The sequence below is a fragment of the Hemiscyllium ocellatum genome, chromosome 37 (genome assembly GCF_020745735.1).
Source record: "Hemiscyllium ocellatum isolate sHemOce1 chromosome 37, sHemOce1.pat.X.cur, whole genome shotgun sequence".
In the NCBI taxonomy this organism is placed as follows: domain Eukaryota; kingdom Metazoa; phylum Chordata; class Chondrichthyes; order Orectolobiformes; family Hemiscylliidae; genus Hemiscyllium; species Hemiscyllium ocellatum.
Window position 1 is genome coordinate 18,946,857 of NC_083437.1, and position 5,880 is coordinate 18,952,736.

Consider the following 5,880-nt stretch of genomic DNA (forward strand, 5'->3'; position numbering starts at 1 on the left):
CATTGCAGTGACCACTGAGGATACTCGTCTGACGGCACGTTTGTCAGAACACACGTTCTTTACGAAGCAAGATGGATTTGCGAATCGTTTCTGGTTTAAATATATGTAGGGCGACTCTTCTTTCAGGGGAAAAAAAATAACACTTCCAGCAATTTGCAATCTGTGCCTTTAATTAAAGCAGCATCATCTTCATACCTGGGACAGCACATTCATTCACTTTTCACAGTAATCCCACACACAAACTGCACGGTAATCTGCCTCGAAGTGGATCGTGTATTTGCTCCCAGGTTCCAGTGTTACTGCCCCTTTAAATGCTGTGCACATTGTACAACAACAACTTGCATTTATATACCTAAAAAAAAGGAAATCCCAAGCTCCTCACCGTGTGATGTTTGGGGACAGATGACTAAAAATATTGGTCAAAGAGGTCGGTATTGATGAGCGTCTTTAAGTCCTAAGGCTGGAGGGATGGGAAAGAGCGGAGCTTGAAGGGAACAGCCGTCAGTGGTGAAATGTTTGAATTTGGGGGTAATCAAGAGGGCAGAATTGATCTACTCCCAGAGGTTGGTGGAGATGGGAGAGATAGGGATGGGTGAAGCCAAGGAGCGATTTGAGAATTTTTATTTTTATTTTCAAGAATAAGCATTTCCCGAGTCTCTCAGCCAAGGCTGGTCTGCCCGGTGTTACCCACTGTCAGTTTAGGAGCTACCGCCCTCAGTTCTTGATGAGGTGCCCCTCCTGTTCGTTCAACTGGCGCCGGCGAGACGTTAACACGGACTTTCCCCAAGACAAGCGAGGCATGCAATCATCTGCAGCAAGGTGTTGTGACTGCCTGGGAGTTGTTGCAACACTGTTGCAGAGAGCACGCATTTTTAAAAAATAAATATAAATGAAAAAGGAAGTCTCTGCCCAACATGTGTGGGAATTGAGAACAGCTGGCCTCGCTTGTAAAACCGGTACCTCCACCCACAGGTGAGTGAGTCAGTGTTCATGATGTTCATTGTTACCCAGTTCCCCTCCACCGCCTCATGACCCCAGCGCCCAACTCACCAAACCACCTTCCATGTCCTGTGCTCAATGAACCTGACACTGCAAGATGTTGGCTGGTTTTGCCTGATGTTGCCACTGGGGGGATTATGAGAGCAACTCAATGCTACGTGTGTGTGTGAGTGTAGCTTTCTGCACACCTCCCTCTCCCTTGCCTGTCTCATTTTTATCATTGTCTCATGCCCTCTCTTTCCCAGTTTCCCCTTTGCTATCAGCTAGTGCCAAGAGTCTGGCTTCACAGTATGGTATCGTCTCTGGGGCACGAACTGCACCCCACACCCTCCCCTCAACGTTTCCTCCCCTGGATTTTTTTTTAAAAATGCACCTTCACAGCAGCTGTCTTTCACAATCTTTCCTGATGAATCAGGCATATGCAAGAGAATATGGGTCAGAGATCAGAAACTGGCAATTCCTGCAAAAAAAAATCAGGGTGTGTAAGCAAGAGAAAACTGATTATCATTGAGCTCCGAGACATGGTGTCGTGGCCAGAGAATCAAAGCATTTCCAAGAGGTCATTCAATGATTGTCCAAATAGAAGTTATTATGAACAGAGAGCTTGAGCCAGACATGATATTCATTGGGAGAGCCAGTTCTGACCCGATAACTATTCTGTCATACTGTGGTGAGCTTTCGATTTGTCAGGAAACCAACAGCGCAGCTACCCAGTCTGTGCCTGCAGATAATTGCTACAGTTGTACAGAAATGAAAAACTTCCATGTGTATAGCACCTTTTGCAACATCACAGTGCCCTGATGTACTTTACAGTCACTGCAGTCTCTCTAGGGTGCTGTCATTGCTGTGATATAGGGAATGAGGTAGTGAGTTTGCACAAACTCCCACAAGCTGCACTGGGATCATGACCAGCTAACCTGCTTTTGAATGCGGGATTGACCTGGATACAGGGGAGAGCTCTTTTGCTCTTCTCCAACACAGTGCCATGGGATATGTTATATCACTCTGAAAGGACAGGTGGGACCTCAGTTTAACATCACATTCAAATTGTAAGTAGCCAAAATGACCCTGGAACTCTATCTGTCACATCCTTCACATCAGCCTGTGTGTTTTTGTATATGGTTCATTGAACCCAACTATGTGTTTCTGCCTCTCTGTCACTGACCCTTACCTGCATATCTACTCAGGTTTCCCAATCTGGTTCTTGACCAGTGAGCACTTCCAAGATGTACACTCGGCTCTGCTGTCAGCACTTAGAGGGAGCAATTTTAACCTAACCCACTGGGTGGCAATCGTGATGGGATTGGGTGGGATGCTGGTTTTATGTTGTGATGATGGACAGATTGATTCAGAGGAGAGCAAAGAGATGGAAAAGACTTCCAACTGCTGGACTCTGGGTCCATTAACCTGCAACCATCAAGGAATCACCAGGGGTTGACACCTCTGATATTAGCTCTTCTTGCGAATTGCAGATTTGAAGGCAGGTTTGTGCTGCTCTCTATTGGGCACATTCGCAGGCTCTGAGCTGCCTGAGTGCAATAGTGAGGAATCACTGTCCAACATAGTTAAAAATCACACAACACCAGCTTATAGTCTAATGGGTTTATGTGGAAGCACTAGCTTTTGGAGCACTGTTCCTTCATCAGATTTTTAATATTGTCTGCCCCAGCCCATCATAGTCTAACATGTAAGATACTGACATATATCTCAAACTGAAACCATAGGAGAGAACACATCAGAACTCTCATTCCCAGCTTCTTCCACCCTACCCCTCTCCCCACAAGGCAGTCCCTTGGGTTTGAGGGGTTCTGAGAGAGCCTTTGGCAGGACAGTCAGTTCTCGAAGGGTTCAGTAGATGGCTTGTTTGGAGATTTCGGTGTTCCCTCTGACATCTCAAGTTTACCTCCTCACAAAGCTCTCTCAGTGTGATCAGTGCTTTCCCCACTAACCCTTATTTACAGTCAGTCACAAACAGCGGTGTCTCATGAGTTGGCAGTTTGGTTTGACCACTTCAGGGACCCAAAGAGTCCAGCAGTCCTCCTTGAAGATTCCTGATGTAGCTAAGCTTTGAGTTAAGCGGCTGCTTCAGGGATTTGGAGTCACCTATACCACCATCATGCCTCACCCTGGAGACTGGCTTCGAGTGATTAGTACCTCAATGCTGGGCAAATTGGCTTGGGAGAAAACACTGCCTTTTTGCCCCGGGTCTGGAGAAATTACAATTAGAACGTCCTTTATTGTCACAATACACAAGTACAGGAGTGCTGTGAACAGTTTACAACGTTCTCCATCATGGCATCCTCACTTCCTCACATATGGCGCCATCTTTGAGTCAAAGTACTTCGATACAGATCTTTGATACAAAATACAGAAATAAAGGGAAATAGAAAGGAGAAAAGTTACATTCCTTATAGTTGCTTATCTTGTGAAGGTACCTCTGGAGGTCGGTATCCAGAGCGTTGAAGTGCCTACTGTAAGTGGACCCAGTCTCTGAAACCTGCAGGAGCATGGGGGATCACTCTGCCCAGTAAAATTTAGTCTTGGTTTAAAAATATTCATATTCACAACTCGGATAAGATAGCACAGCCAAGGCAGCAGCTTCAATACACACAGCACAACGGTACTCAGAGACACAAACAACAACAATGTTCACAAGTTTATGTTTGATTAATATGGATTTAAGTGATGTATGTGATTACCTTAAAACAAAATTTTGGAATGGATCAATAAAATGTTCCCTTATAATATATATTTAAATTTTAAAGTGTCTATATTTCTGTTCCTTGTATGAAATGATGTCTAATTTAGAAGAAACCAGTGCATATACACTTTTTTTATGTATAGGGGCTAAGAGATGACAAAATATATAACTTCACATTAATTTGGATGTAGTGGCAATTGAAAGTGGGTGGGGTAGGATCACCAAGTGGTTCAAGTCTAAGTGGTTTGAGGGGGAATATTACAGTGGCTTAGTCCAAGTTGGTTTTCAGTCGGTTCCAAGTGGTTAATTTGAGTAAGGGTTTATCTTGTGGTTATAATGGGAAAGAGGGAGACTGTTAAAGCCCAGAGGGGTAACTTCAGTTTGTCTACTTATATGTCTAAACGAGTTTTATCCATTAAATGCACTCGTGGCATTCCACAAGTCTCGAGGAGTCTCAGAGTTGAAAGAACGTACTGCACATTTTTAATCGTTCTCCAAAAGGTTCAGTCTATACAAGAAAGGAGAGGATTTGCATTTATGTGATGCTTTTTACGAGTTCAGGTTATCCCAAATTGCTTTACAGCTATTTGTGTAGTTTTGAAGGTGTAACCCTGGGGAGACAGCAGCTAGCAGGCACACAATAAACTCACACAGGCACCAACGTGATCGTGACTAGGTAACCTGCCTTTGTGATGTTGGTTTGAGGGATAAACATTAGACAGGACTTTGGATTTAATCCTCTGCTCGTTTTCCAAATAGGGAAGCCTTCCAATTTGGGAGCCTTCACGTTGACAGTAAATGAAGTTTATGTTTTATATCTCATCTGAAAGGCATCATCTCAACAGAGCAGCACTGCCTGAGTAATGCACTGGGGCTTGACCATCCAGCAGAGAGCCAGGGTATAATACCAACTGAGCGAAGGCTACAATACCAGTGTATAAACTGGGCTGCTGAATCACAGCAAACCATTCTGTCCATTTAATATGATTTCATTGTCATTGATCAACTGAGACAAAAAGTCCTGGAAGGTCCCAGGTTCAGTCCCCAACCTGGGCTGAAGGGTCTGGGTACAGTAACTAGAATTTAAATCACTGGAAACTTAGTCAGCACCTGGTGATATGCTAGTGCTCACTGTTTCAGTGTGTACACACGTGGAATTGTCACTTGTACTGAATGGTTCCCAGCGGGAGGCTGCATTAAAGGAGAGGATCCTGAGGGAGCTCAGACGCAGCCATCAGTTAGAGGGGATTTCCACCTCACCAGCTGGGGCTGGATTCCATCTGAAGCTCTGCTGCAGCCCCAGTCACACAGACCAGTCACCTTCCACTCCACTCCTGACCAGCGCACACTCAGATTGGGCAACTGCAAGAAATTATAGAGAGTTGTGAATGCAGGCCAGTTCGTCACACAAACCAACCTCCCATCCATTGACTCCATCTATACTTCCCACTGCCTTGGGAAAGCAACCAACATAATCAAAACCCCCCCCCACCCTGTTTATACTCTCTTCCACCCTCTTCCATTGGCAGGAGATATAAAGGTTTGTCTGCACGTACAAACAGATTCAAGAACAGCTTCTTCCCTGCTGTTATTAGACTTCTGAATGGACCTGTGAAATTTTAAAATGTAATGTTGACCTTGCTGTATGTGCACCTTCTCTGCAGCCGAAACACTGTATTCCTCCCTCTGTTCTATTACCCTTGTGCGCTTTGTATGATATGATCTGTCTGTACTGCACACACAACTAAACTTTGCACTGTACTTAGGTACGTGACAACAATTAATCAAATCAAATCAAAAGTTTTGCAGCTGGGCCTAAATTATGGTGCAAATAAATAGGCAGATAGATTCTTAAAAGGAGACAAAAATCTCGCAAGAAAATCTTTAAGCACAGAATGAGGCCCCTCTGCCCATTGTTCCTGTACTGACTCTTTAAGAGAGCTTTCCAGTTCATCCCACTGCCCCTGTAAATTTATCCTTTTTATGTATATACAATATTCAACCCCTTTCAGAGAATATAGAACATTTCAGCACATAAAAGCCCTTCAGCCCTTGATGTTGCATTGACCCGTGAAACCAATCTAACCAACCTCAACCGACCTCTGAAGCCCATCTATCCTACGCTATTCCATTTTCATCCATATGCCTATCCAATAACCATTTAAATGCCCTTAAAGTTG